Below are 15,413 nucleotides of genomic sequence, written 5' to 3' on the forward strand. Positions count from 1 at the left end.
TTGGTGTCTCATTCGTTATGCTGGTGAAGACAGTTGTGTGTGGATCCACGTTGGATCTAATATCCCCTAGTGATATAAAGTTGATCATTGTCTGGTTGATTAACAGTAGTGTCTAGTTAGATTTATTAACAGATAAATCATCAAGATGAGGGGTTCATGTTTTTGTGCCTCGGATTGGACAGAGTTTATAACAGCGCAACAGAACCCCACAGTGGACGGGTCGTAATACCCATAAAACCTAGCGGTCAAACACGAAATTGGTTCCAATAATTTTCCACCAAAGGGGATTTTAGAAACATTTCAAATTAAGTATGTGTTTACCTTAATAACCGTATAATTCTCTCTCGGACTAGGTGAGTTTTATCAATATATCAGCCTCAATTTACAGAGAAAAAAACAAAAACATGTTGAATTCTATTTAGACAATAGAGACTATGGAGACAAAAGAGACAATCACTGTCAGCTACCGTTCACCACCGACATCAGTGACCTTCTGTGCCCATTCCATGCTGATAAATGAGATGGCGCCGACAGAGATGGTCGCCTTGCTTCGAGTTCTTAGGAAACTACGCAGTATTTTTCTATGTATATTGTATATTTCTATGTATATTGTATTTTTTTATGTATTATTTCTTACATTGTTATAACAATATATTCACTACACTCGCATTAACATCTGTTAACTTCTTATGGCTGCAAGGGCAGTATTGAGTAGCTTGGATGAAAGGTGCACAGAGGTGCCCATATTAAACAGCCTGCTCCTTAGTCCCAGTTGCTAATATATGCATATTATTATATATTGGATAGAAAACACTCTGAAGTTTCTAAAACTGTTTGAATTATGTCTGTGAGTATAACAGAACTCATATGGCAGGCAAAAACCTGAGAAGTTCCACTTCCTGTTTGAATTGTTTCTGAGGTGTCAGATTTTCAACCATGCTCTCAATTGAAATGACAACGAGATATAGATGAGTTTATAGAGTTTATATATCTATGAGTTTATAGATATAGATGAAAAAGCATGTGCGAGCAAGGAGGCCTACAAACCTGTCTCTGTCAGGAGGAATGGGCCAAAATTCACCCAACTTATTGTGGGAAGCTTGTGGAAGGCTACCCAGAACATTTGACCCAAGTTAAACAATTTAAAGGCAATGCTACCAAATACTAATTGAGTGTATGTAAACTTCTGACCCACTGGGAATGTGATGAAAGAAATAAAAGCTGAAATAAATCATTCTCTCTACTATTATTCTGACATTTCACATTCTTAAAATAGTCGTGATCCTAACTGTCTTAAGACAGGGAATTTTTACTGAGATCAAATCCAGGTTAAGCGGGCATTGTATCAAGAAGCAGTGAGGCTTGGTGGGTTGTGTTTCGGAGGACGCACGGCTCTCGACCTTCACCTCTCCCGGTTTTGTAGGGGAGTTGCAGCGATGAGACAAGACTGTAACTACCAATTGGATACCACGAAATTGGGGAGAAAAAGGGTAAAAAAATATATATCTTTTTTTTAAAGTACTAATCGCTCAGCAATAGGAATCAGTGGCAACTTTAACAGAGAAAGGGGACGAAAGAAGTTCAAAACTTTATTCAATTAATTTCAATACAACACATTCATATCAAATCAAATCAAATGTTATTTGTCATAATGGTTAACTTCCAGATAAAGTGCAGGGCGCCAAATTCAAAAAACAGAAATCTCATAATTAAAATTCCTCAAACATACATGTGTCTTATATAATTTTAAAGGTATTATTGTTGTTAATCCCACCAAAGTGTCCAATTTCAAATATGCTTTTCAGCGAAAGCACTACAAACGATTATGTTAGGTCACCATCAAACCACAAACAGGCACAGCCATTTATCCAGCGAATGATAGCAGTCAGAAAAAGCAGAAATAGAGATAAAATGAATCACTAACCTTTGATTATCTTCATCAGATTACACTCATAGGACTTCATGTTACACAATACATGCATGTTTTGTTTGATAAAGTTCATATTTATAACAAAAAATCTGAGTTTACATTGGCGCGTTAGATTCACTAGTTCCAAAAAACATCCAGTGATAATGCATAGCCACATTGTTTCAACAGAAATACTCATCATAAATGTAGATGATAATACAAGTTATACACATGGAATTATAGATATACCTCTCCTTAATGCAACCGCTGTGTCAGATTTAAAAAAAACTTTACGGAAAAAGCAAATCATGCAATAATCTGAGACGGAGCTCAGTACAATAGTCAAATTAGCCGCCATGTTGGGGTCAACAGAAACCAGAAAATACATGATACATGTTTCCTTACCTTTGATGAACTTCATCAGAATGCAGTCCTAGGAATCCCAGGTCCACAATAAATGCTTGATTTGTTCGATAATGTCCGTTAATTATGTCCAATTAGCTACTTTGGTTCGCGCCTTCGGTAAACAATTCTAAAGTCAGAAAGCGCCTCCACTATAACGTGACGAAATGTCCAAAAGTTCCGTAACAGTCAGTAGAAACATGTCAAACGATGTACTGAATCAATCTTTAGAATGTTGTTAACATGCATCTTGAATAACGTTCCAACCGGAAAATAAAATTGACTTCAGAAGAGCGATGGAACGGACGTCCTACTCATGTGAACGCGCATGGTGAATGCTTGATCAGCCCGTGGAAGTGATTACTCATTCCTATGTCCTTCGGCCCCCCTTCACATTGATAATTATTTGTACAGTAGGTCCAATTTGGTGTCAATTTTAGACCTTTTGCAAGTCATTTTGCAAGGATGTCTGGCCATGTGGAGAAATGCAGCTATAGTGAGGGATAACTTACTGGCTTGGTCAGGGCCAGCATGAGGAATAAAGTTTATATATATATATATATATATAATATTTATTTTGATGGTGAGTGTAGATATTATGTAAAAATGTATGCATCTTAACAATACAATTTGTTTTATGGTTTCTAAATAGCTGTCAACATTCTACAAGGAATGAGACGGAAATAAGTTAAGGCAAAAGCGAAAATCTTTTGTGTTTAAGGATGCACAAAAAAAATGGGTTTGGATTAAGATAGTAGTTACCTCACCACATTACCCCCAATGGTAGATACCGGTGGTCAAGGTTACCTTTTGTAGTGAAACCAGCTGCAAAGAAATATCAGTGAAGGCAACATGATGCACTTCAGGGACTGCCAGGAATAAGCGTCATAGCTGATGACATCATGGATGTGGTGCTACAATGGAAGAAGCAATGGCAGGACAATGACCACAACCTGACTCAGCTCTTACAACGAGCAAAGGGAGATGAATGGAAAACTGAATAAAGACAAAGTGAAGGTCAGGCTCATAAGTATTCTATACATGGCACATCTCTTGACAGGCTGAAGGCCTGAAGCCAGACCCCAAATATGTGGAGGCAGTACAGCAAATGCCGCCACCTACAGACACAAAAGCAGTGCAGCGACTGCTTGGTTGTGTAAATGTCTTGACCAAATTATTACCTCATCTGTCTGACGTATGTGAGCCATTGAGTCGGCTGACCAACAAAAGATTCTCTGTGGGTGTGGTTTCCTCAACATCATGACACATTGTGAAAAAAAAATCAAGAAATTGGTAAGCAACCAATGGATACTGAGGTACTATGACCTCTCTAAGGAAGTTACCCTACAATGTGATGCAAGTGACAAAGGCCTAGGGGTAGCGCTCCTGCAGAAGGGGCAGCCCATTGCATTAGCTTCAAGGACATTGACACCCCAGAGCAAGAATAATGCCCAAATTGAATAGGAGTGTCTTGTCATAGTGTTTGCCTGTGACCGTTTAGATCAATACCTTCATGGAAGGGACTTTATCACGGTGCACACTGAGCCGCTTGAGGTTACCTTCAAAAAACCTCTTCTGTCCTCCCCGAAGCCACTTCAAAGGATGATGCTAAAGCTTCAATATTATCAACTACAGGAAGTATACCAGAAAGGAATAGAGCTTCACATTGCAGATTTCTTGTCTAGAGCAGCACTACCAACAACTAGTCACATGCAATATCTGACAAATGGATCCTCTCTAGGTATCTTCCTAGGTTTTGGCCTTTCTAGGGAGTTTTTCCCCTGCTTCTACACCTGCATTGCTTGCTGTTTGGGGTTTTAGGCTGGGTTTATGTACAGCACTTTGTGACAGTAGCTGATGTAAGAACAGCTTTATAAATACATTTGATTGATTGATTGATTGATTGATTGATTGATTGATGAGACTGTGTATGCCCTACAGGCTGAGTATGTGTATGGTCTACAAGATGTGAACTGATCAAAACATCTCCCCGCAGACACTGGATGCAATCAAAGCTCATTCAGCAGAGGACAAGACTTCTTGAATTCTTCAGTCTTTTATCCTGAGAGGCTGGTCGGACACAAGAAAGAATACATCCTGGTGAGGGAATCCACTCAACCAATCAGAGACTCACAATGCAGGAAGAGATCGTCTACAAAGGTGACAGGGTAGTGTCATCACACACACCACACTCCTACAGATTATATCTCTCACACCCACCAGAGGGGGATCGTTTTGAGAGGTATGGAGGTGGGGGGTTTTATGACACCTCACACCCATTGTAAATCTCAAGGCAGCAGACAAAATCCCTTTGTCCTCTCACTGTGGAGGAATGGAATGTATGATGTGCCTATGGAGAACCTACCTCAGAACAATAACATGCAATACATGGACTTTGGGACAATATGTTTAATCAGCCAAAATGGTAGTAATGACGATAGATGGAATATGAAAATGAATGTCGTTTTTGTTATGTTATTAAAAGTTAAATGACAAAATTATAACGAAAACATTCCGACTTGAAGCGTTTTCACAATATGTACCTGCTGTTTGCATACTGTACGTTGTGTGGAAAATGTCCAGATCAAAGAGAATATCTTTGTAAAGATAAAATGTGAAGTTAGTTGTCTAAATTGGATCTGAGTTGTAACGGGCTTCCTCCTTCTCTTCATCAGAAGAGGAGTAGCAAGGATTGGACCAAAGTGCAGCGGGGTGTGAATTCATAATGATTTATTAAACAAAACGACGAAACACGAAATAACACTTAGAAATACAAAATAACAAAACGAACTAAACAGACCTAAACTACGAACTTACATGAAACGAAGAACACACGAACAGGAACAGACAAACCGAAACAGTCCCGTGTGGTAACATCTACTGACACGGAAGACAATCACCCACAAACAAACAGTGAGAACAACCTACCTTAATATGACTCTCAATCAGAGGAAACGTCAAACACCTGCCTCTAATTGAGAGCCATACCAGGCAACCCAAAACCAACATAGAAACAGAAAACATAGACTGCCCACCCAAAACTCACGCCCTGACCAATAAACACATACCAAACAACAGAAAACAGGTCAGGAACGTGACAGAACCCCCCCCTCAAGGTGCGAACTCCGGGCGCACCCCTACAACTCAAGGGGAGGGTCTGGGTGGGCATCTGTCCGCGGTGGCGGCTCCGGCGGTGGACGAGGACACCACTCCACCACTGTCTTTGTCCCCCTCCTTAGCGTCCTTTGAGTGGCGACCCTCGCCCCCGACCATGGTCCAGGAACCTTCACTAAGGCCCCTCCTACATAGAGGAGACAGCTCAGGACAGAGAGGTAGCTCAGGACAGAGAGGTAGCTCAGGACAGAGAGGTAGCTCCGGACAGAGAGGTAGCTCCGGACAGAGAGGTAGCTTAGGACAGAGGGACAACTCTGTACTAATGGCAGCTCCGGACTGGGTGGCAGCTCCGGACTGGGTGGCAGCTCCGGACTGGGTGGCAGCTCCGGACTGGGTGGCAGCTCCGGACTGAGTGGCAGCTCCGGACTGAGTGGCAGCTCCGGACTGAGTGGCAGCTCATGACTGAGTGGCAGCTCATGACTGAGTGGCAGCTCATGACTGGAGGGCAGCTCATGACTGAGTGGCAGCTCATGACTGAGTGGCAGCTCATGACTGAGTGGCAGCTCCGGACTGAGTGGCAGCTCCGGACTGAGTGGCAGCTCCGGACTGAGTGGCAGCTCCGGACTGAGTGGCAGCTCATGACTGAGTGGCAGCTCATGACTGGAGGGCAGCTCATGACTGGAGGGCAGCTCATGACTGGAGGGCAGCTCATGACTGGAGGGCAGCTCATGACTGGAGGGCAGCTCATGACTGTAGGGCAGCTCATGACTGAAGGGCAGCTCATGACTGTAGGGCAGCTCATGACTGTAGGGCAGCTCTGGCAGCTCCTGACTGGCTGGCGGTTCTGGCAGCTCCTGACTGGCTGGCGGATCTGGCAGCTCCTGACTGGCTGGCGGATCTGGCAGCTCCTGACTGGCTGGCGGCTCTGGCAGCTCCTGACTGGCTGGCGGCTCTGGCAGCTCCTGACTGGCTGGCGGCTCTGGCAGCTCCTGACTGGCTGGCGGCTCTGGCAGCTCCTGACTGGCTGGCGGCTCTGGCAGCTCCTGACTGGCTGGCGGCTCTGGCAGCTCCTGACTGACGGACGGCTCTAGCGGCTCCTGACTGACGGACGGCTCTAATGGCTCGGGACAGACGGGCGGCTCTAATGGCTCGTGGCAGACGGATGGCTCAGAAGGCGCTGGGCAGACGGATGGCTCAGAAGGCGCTGGGCAGACGGATGGCTCAGAAGGCGCTGGGCAGACGGCCGACTCTGACCCGCTGAGGCGCACAGTAGGCCTGGTGCGTGGTGCCGGAACTGGTGGTACCGGACTGGAGACACGCACCTCAAGGCTAGTGCGGGGAGCAGGAACAGGGCACACTGGACTCTCGATGCGCACTATAGGCCTGGTGTGTGGTACCGGAACTGGAGGTACCGGGCTGAGGGCACGCACCTCAGGGCGAGTGCGGGGAGAAGGAACAGTGCGTACAGGGCTCTGGAGACGCACAGGAGGCTTGCTGCGTGGTGCCGAAACTGGAGGCACTGAGCTTGAGACACGCACCACAGGAAGAGTGCGTGGAGGAGGAACAGGACTCTGGAGACGCACTGGAAGCCTGGTGCGTGGTGTAGGCACTGGTGGTACTGAGCTGGGGCGGGAAGGTGGCGCCGGATATACCGGACCGTGTAGGCGTACTGGCTCCCTTGAACACTGAACCTGCCCAACCTTACCTGGTTGTATGCTCCCCGTCGCCTGGCCAGTGCGAGGAGGTGGAATAACCCGCACCGGGCTATGTAGGCGAACCGGGGACACCATGCGTAAGGCTGGTGCCATGTAAGCCGGCCCAAGGAGACGTACTGGTGGCCAGATATGTAGAGCCGGCTTCATGGCACTTGGCTCAATGCTCAATCTAGCCCTACCAGTGCGGGGAGGTGGAATAACCCGCACCGGGCTATGCACACGTACAGGAGACACCGTGCGCTCTACTGCGTAACACGGTGTCTGCCCGTACTCCCGCTCTCCACGGTTAGCCTGGGAAGTGGGCGCAGGTCTCCTACCTGCCCTAGACCCACTACCTCTTAGCCCCCCCCCAAGAAATGTTTGGGTTGTACTTGCGGGCTTTTCGGGCTTCCGTGCTAGACGCGTCCCCTCATAACGCCGGTTCCTCTCTCCGGTTTCCTCCGCTCTCCGAGCTGCCTCCAGCTGTTCCCATGGGCGGCGATTAACTCCAACTTTAGCCCATGGTCCTTTTCCTTCCATGATCTCCTCCCAAGACCAGAAATCCTGCTTCGTGCGCTGTCCGTTAACCCGCTGCTTGATCCGGGTTTGGTGGGTGATTCTGTAACGGGCTTCCTCCTTCTCTTCATCAGAAGAGGAGTAGCAAGGATTGGACCAAAGTGCAGCGGGGTGTGAATTCATAATGATTTATTAAACAAAACGACGAAACACGAAATAACACTTAGAAATACAAAATAACAAAACGAACTAAACAGACCTAAACTACGAACTTACATGAAACGAAGAACACACGAACAGGAACAGACAAACCGAAACAGTCCCGTGTGGTAACATCTACTGACACGGAAGACAATCACCCACAAACAAACAGTGAGAACAACCTACCTTAATATGACTCTCAATCAGAGGAAACGTCAAACACCTGCCTCTAATTGAGAGCCATACCAGGCAACCCAAAACCAACATAGAAACAGAAAACATAGACTGCCCACCCAAAACTCACGCCCTGACCAATAAACACATACCAAACAACAGAAAACAGGTCAGGAACGTGACATGAGTAAAATCCAGACCTCCAGTCTCGTAACTAGGTACGCTCAGAGAACTTGCCCTAAAGGTGGAAACTCCCATTTCTGACCCGAGGGTATAAAACATCTGAGTTAAGAATTAACATCATAACTAACTGACCACGAGCTGCAGCCAAGGTCCGATTAGTTGTAAACCCAAAACGCAACACGAGGTTGAAGAAGACAAAGGAACCTTTTAACAATCTACGCTACGGATGAGTAGGTGTATCTAAGAGGGTGAATTCAAGCAAGCAGTACCTCCCGGGTATATACTCTCTAAGGAATCGTGTGTCTACACTGCTTTCATTCCTGGAACTACCTATTTGGCTGATTAGCCGTCCTCAGAAGACCCCTCTTTCAGAACAAGGGTGAGGAAACCGACCACTAAGAGAAAGGACACTGACATCGTGTGGACAATCAGAGAGTTACACCCGGTAACAACAGAAGTGTCGCCATCAGAGGAGAAGTCAGAACTCGGTCCACGAGGAGAGACCCCATCGGAGACCTTCGACACGTAATTATATCATTATATTCTGATCCATAAGAGCGGCAGTTCGGGGCAAGGATAGGGTTAAAATAAGCATAGTTGACAAATGCACCCAAGTGTGCTTTTCACTCGTGCACTCTCTCTTTCTCTCTCTTTTGAAATCCCCATCTTGTGTAACACGTGCCATATTGTGTTGGTCCGCTAGGGACAAGTTACATTGTGCTAAGTTCTAATCAATAGCCCAGACTGTGTGTATGTGTATCTTATATTATCATTTTAGCTTGTTAGTAAATAAATAATCAACTCAATTGGTGTGGTACAGACTTATTTAGTGAGACTTATGCAATGTTCAGAATGAGACTGTAGGGGAAATTAATTCATTAGCAACTGTTGTAAAATTGATATTCTTTGAGATAATTTGGGAAATAGAAACTCAATAAAGCCAAAACTTTCCCATGGTGCCCCAAGTCAATGAGTTAATAATTACCTGATTCATTTAATCACGTAATTATAAACAGTTAATCATTCAAAGAACAGCAGTCATCACATTAATCAATACAACGTTACGACAGTGGTAGTAACAGAAACTCTACGTCCGATGATTCTCTCTCGTACATATATGCAGGGCACTCAGGGGTCGAAGCCAGTCTCAGGAAAGCCAGAGACTCAGTATTCTGGACCAACATGCACCCAAGAAATTAAACATTTTGTGACCGTGTGCAGCATATGTAATGCTAATCTACCTAAGCAGCAAAAGCAGCCATTTGACACACTTGCATATCCTTAGTCTAAAGTAGGAATGTGTGTCTGTTTACGGTAAATTAACTTTCCTTTTCTAATTATAGTGGATTACTATTCAGATGTTTTGGGAGGTGGAGAAAGTGATTGACACAACAGCGACTTTCATCATTGACTGTTGTAAGCAGCAGTTTAGCAGATATACCTGACATTGGTGTAGTTACGGATGATAGGCCCAAGTTCACGAGTCAAGACTTTGCTTTGTTTGCAAAAGCCTGGGAGTTCCATCAAGTGACCTCCTCACCCTCACACATTCAGAGTAATGGTAAGGCTGAGTCAGCAGTGAAAATAGCAAAGACTCTCATCACAAAGGCTATACAGGAAGGCACAGATGTGTGGCAAGCCATTTTTGGCATGGAGAAATACTCCCACAGTCCTTTACAGCGCTTAATGTCTAGATGCACTCGCTCTCTGTTGCCAACAACTCCTATGCTCCTCGCACCAAAAGGTCATTCGGGATGTTCAGACACACAAGCGTGCACGTCAGTACAAGTCAAAACATTACTATGACCAGGAAGCAAAAAAAATATTAATAAAAAAAAACACTTCCTGTTATAAAACCAGGCCAAGGTGTCGGAGTGCTCCTGTCACCAGGGATGCCACATAGAGTCCTTGCACATGTATAGGCACATCAGGTCAATTGGAAGTAAAGGGACGGAAGTATGGAAGGAACCAGAGGGACATATGCCCAGTTCAGGAGAGCATAGAGCACAGGAGGGACACCTGGGAATATCCTCTGGATGATGTGGGCAGGACACATAATCGAATCCAATCAAATTTTATTAGTCACATGCGCCGAATACAACAGGTGTAGACCTTACAGTGAAATGCTTACTTACGAGCCCCTAACCAACAATGCAGTTAAATAAGAATAATAAATATAAGTAACAAGTAGTTAAAGAGCAGAAGTAAAACAACAATAGCGAGACTATATACAGGGGGGGTACCGGTACAGAGTCAATGTGGAGACTATATACAGGGGGGGTACCGGTACAGAGTCAATGTGGAGACTATATACAGGGGGGGTACCGGTACAGAGTCAATGTGGAGACTATATACAGGGGGGGGGGGGGGGTACCGGTACAGAGTCAATGTGGAGACTATATACAGGGAGGTACCGGTACAGAGTCAATGTGGAGACTATATACAGGGGGGGTACCGGTACAGAGTCAATGTGGAGACTATATACAGGGGGGGTACCGATACAGAGTCAATATCGATACTATATACAGGGGGGGTACCGGTACAGAGTCGATGTGGAGACTATATACAGGGGGGGTACCGGTACAGAGTCGATGTGCGGGGGCACCGATTAGTTGAGGTAGTATGTACATGTAGGTAGAGTTATTAAAGTGACTATGCATAGATGACAACAGAGAGTAGCAGTGGTGTAAAGATGGGGAGATGGGGGGGCAATGCAAATAGTCTGGGTAGCCATTTGATTAGATGTTCAGGAGTCTTATGGCTTGGGGGTAGACGCTGTTTAGAAGCCTCTTGGACCTAGACTTGGAGCTCCGGTACCGCTTGCCATGCGGTAGCAGAGAGAACAGTCTATGACTAGGGTGGCTAGATTCTTTGACAATTTTTAGGGCCTTCCTCTGACACCGTCTGGTATAGAGGTCATGGATGGCAGGAAGCTTGGCCCCAGTGATGTACTGGGCCGTTTGCACTGCCCTTTGTAGTGCCTTGAGGTCAGAGGCTGAGCAGTTGCCATACCAGGCAGTGATGCAACCAGTCAGGATGCTCTCGATGGTGCAGCTGTAGAACCTTTTGAGGATCTGAGGACCCACTCAAATCTTTTCTGTCTCCTGCGGGGGAATAGGTTTTGTCGTGCCCTTGGACCATGTTAGTTTATTGGTGATATGGACGCCAAGGAGCTTGAAACTCCCAACCTGCTCCACTGCAGCCCCGTCAATGAGAATGTAGTCCACAATCATCTCCTTTGTCTTGATCACGTTGAGGGAGAGGTTGTTGTCCTGGCACCACATGGTCGGGTCTCTGACCTCCTCCCTATAGGCTCTCTCGTCATTGTCGGTGATCAGGCCTACCACTGCTGTGTCATCGGCAAACTTAATGATGGTGTTGGAGTCGTGTCTGACGGTGAAGTCATGAGTGAACAGGGAGTACAGGAGGGGACTGAGCACGCACCCCTGAGGCCCTTGTGTTGAGGATCAGCGTGGCGGATGTGTTTTTACCTACCCTTACCACATGGGGGCGGCCCGTCAGGAAGTCCAGGATCCAGTTGCAGAGGGAGGAGTTAAGTCCCAGGGTCCTTAGCTTAGTGATGAGCTTTGCACTATGGTGTTGAACACTGAGCTGTAGTCAATGAGTAGCATTCTCACATAGGTGTTCCTTTTGTCCAGGTGGGAAAGGGCAGTGTGGAGTGCAATAGAGACTGCATCATCTGTGTATCTGTCGGGGCGGTATGCAAATTGGAGTGGGTCTAGGGTTTCTGGGATAATGGTGTTTGATGTGAGCCATGACCAGCCTTTCAAAGCACTTCATGGCTACAGACGTGAGTGGTACAGGTCGGTAGTCAATTAGGCAGGTTACCTTAGTGTTTTTGGGCACAGGCACTATGGTGGTCTGCTTAATTAAGATCTGTTTCAAACATGTTGGTATTACAGACTCGGACAGGGACGTCCTGGTCATCCGTCTGACCCTGCGGCCTTGTGTCTGTTGACCTGTTTAAAGGTCTTACTCACATCGGCTGCGGAGAGAGTGATCACACAGTCTTCCGGAACAGTTGATGCATGTTTCAGTGTTATTTGCCTCGAAGCGAGCATAGAAGTAGTTTAGCTCGTCTGGTAGGCTCATGTCACTGGGCAGCTCTCGGCTGTGCTTCCCTTTGTAGTCTGTAATGATTTGCATGCCCTGCCACATCCGACGAGCGTCAGAGCCGGTGTAGTACGATTCGATCTTAGTCCTGTATTGATGCTTTGCCTGTTTGATGGTTCGTCGGAGGGCATAGCAGGTTTTCTTTTAAATGTACGGGTTAGAGTCCAGCTCCTTGAAAGCGGCAGCTCTAGTATTTAGCTCAGTGCGGATGTTGCCTGTTATCCATGGCTTCTGGTTGGGGTATGCACGTACGGTCACTGTGGGGATGACGTCATCGATGCACTTGTTGATGAAGCCAATGACTGATGTGGTACACTCCTCAATGCCATCGGAGGAATCCCGTAACATATTCCAGTCTGTGCTGCAGAACATCCTGTAGCTTAGCATCTGTTTCATCTGACCACTTTTTTATTGATATAGTCACTGGTACTTCCTGCTTAAATTTTTATTTGTAAGCGGGAATCAGGAGGATTTGCCAAATGGAGGGCGAGGGACAGCTTTGTCTGCGTCTCTGTGTGTGGAGAAAAGGTAGTCCAGAGATTTTTTCCCTCTGGTTGCTCATGGGTATCAGGGTAACCTAGTGGTTAGAGTGTTGGACTTGTAACCAAAAGGTTGCAAGATCAAATCCCTGAGCTGACAAGGTAGAAATCTGTTTTTCTGCCCCTGAACAAGGCAGTTAACCCACTGTTTCTAGGCTGTCATTGAAAATAAGAATTTGGGTGAACGTTTTCTTGTTTGCTTATGGCGGAATACAACTCATTCAATGCTGTCTTAGTGCCAGCCTCAGTCTGTGGTGGTAGTTAAACATCTTTTAAAAATACAAACAACAAAGCACCACCCCAATGTACCATTCCAAGAGTAAGGGTGGACGGTATTCTAGCGGTTAACGCAGTAACCAAAAGGGTTCTAGTTCGGTACAGTCTGTATATAGCATCACTATTGTTATTTTTTGTGTTACTTTCTTTACTTTAGTTTATTTAGTAAATATGTTCTTCACTGTTCCTAAAACTGCATTGTTGGTTAAGAAAACAAAGTAAACAAACATTTTACAGTAAGATCTACACCTGCTTTCTCGGCGCTGTGGTAGGATACTATAAAAGACACTAGGTGTGTGTTTGGACTATGTGCTTTACTCCTCAATGCCATCGGAGGAATCCCGTAACATATTCCAGTCTGTGCTAAAATGTCCTGTAGTTTAGCATCTACATCATCTGACCACTTTTTTAATTGATCTAGTCACTGGTGCTTCCTGCTTAAATTTTTGCTAAAAAGGCGGGAATCAGGAGGATTTGCTAAATGGAGAGCGAGGGACAGATTTGTCTGCATCTCTGTGTGTGGAGCTGTCTGAGCTGTTGAAGGATACTATAAAAGACACTAGGTGTGTGTTTGGACTATGACGAAGGAGTACTCTCTTTTATCAATGTAAATAAACATATCGTCACCATGGGGAGTATAGGTAATAGGGTAACGTATAATGTAACAGTATAGCTTCTGTCCCTCTCCTCGCCCATACCTGGGACCCTCAGGGACCCTCTGCACACATAGACAACAGCCACCCTCGAAGCATCGTTACCCATCACTCCACAAAAGCCACGGCCCTTGCAGAGCAAGGGGAACAACTACTTCAAGGTCTCAGAGCGAGTGACGTTAACGATTGAAACGCTATTAGCGCGCACCCCGCTAACTAGCTAGCCATTTCACATCGGTTACACCCCCCCCCCTTTTGACCTCCTCCTTTTCCGCAGCAACCAGTGATCCGCGCCAACAGCATTAATAGGGGAGGTGTTTCCCTCTTTTTAACCCAGGTAAAGGTGACCAAAGCCCCTATGACGATATTAGATGTCAGCCACTATATAAAAAAGACACTGTAGAACTGTTTCTGAAAGAGAGAGCAATGTCTCTCCACCTTTTTTTTGGAACACCATTATTTTTTGTCTTACTGAGATTTACTGTCAGGGCCCAGGTCTGACAGGATCTGTGCAGAAGATCTAGGTGCTGCTGTAGGCCCTCCTTGGTTGGTGACAGAAGGACCAGCAAAAAAACTGCATCCCTGTCTTTCTGGACAGATATAGGCTGTAGGCCCTCCTCTCTGGACAGATCTAGGCTGTAACAACACAAACCTCCCTCCCCTGTTATAATGAACCATTTTACACACACACACACACTTTTAGTGCTGTAGAGTATTTTTGTCTCTGAATAAGGCCCTTTTGTGGGGAAAACCAAATTCTGATTGGCTAGGCCTGGCTCCCCAGTGGCTGGGCCTGGCTCCCCAGCGGCTGGGCTTGGCTCCCAAGTGGGTGGGATATGTAAACAGGTGCATTATCAGTGTCTGATTAGGATCTCGTGACCTGTATTACCTGAGTGAATGATTATGCTTATCAAACTCTCCGACGTGAGTTATTCACATACACATAATAACACCGGACAATGTTTAAAAAAAAACATGGGCACCTGTGGTATGTCGGCGGAGCAACAGTTGGACAGCCCACCAACCCTCAACACCACGAAGAGAGGGAAGTTGACGGACTACAATTTTGGAGCAGTGGTCAAGCGATTTATTCTGTCTCTGGGAAACTAAAATGGTGTCCTCGGATCACTGTCGTTTGGCTAAAGGTGTTGTCTGTAAAGTGGGGCAGAGATACCGAAGAGGATCAAGGCATTTAAATGGCTACAGGGACGGATGTGCAGGAGTCAAGGGTTTGGGTCACGGGGTCTGGGATCCTGGGTCACCAGATGGTCTGGTGGGCATCACATCAGTGGTGGAGGTCATGTCTCCCTATGGTGCAAGGGACTTTACGATGGAGGAGGTAGTGAAGTCGGAGGATTTCTACACTGAACAAAAATATCAACGCAACATGCAACAATTTCAAAGATTTTACGGAGTTACAGTTTAAATAAGGAAATCAATCAATTTAAATGTTTTCATTAGGCCCTAATCTATGGATTTCACATGACTGCGAATACAGATATACATCTGTTGGTCACAGATACCTTTAAAAACAAGTAGGGTTAGTATCTGTTGTGACCACCATTTGCCTCGTGCAGCGCGGCACATCTCCTTCGCACAGTGCTGATCAGGCTGTTGA

This window comes from Salvelinus namaycush, chromosome 25 (assembly GCF_016432855.1).
Source record: "Salvelinus namaycush isolate Seneca chromosome 25, SaNama_1.0, whole genome shotgun sequence".
NCBI classification, from domain to species: domain Eukaryota; kingdom Metazoa; phylum Chordata; class Actinopteri; order Salmoniformes; family Salmonidae; genus Salvelinus; species Salvelinus namaycush.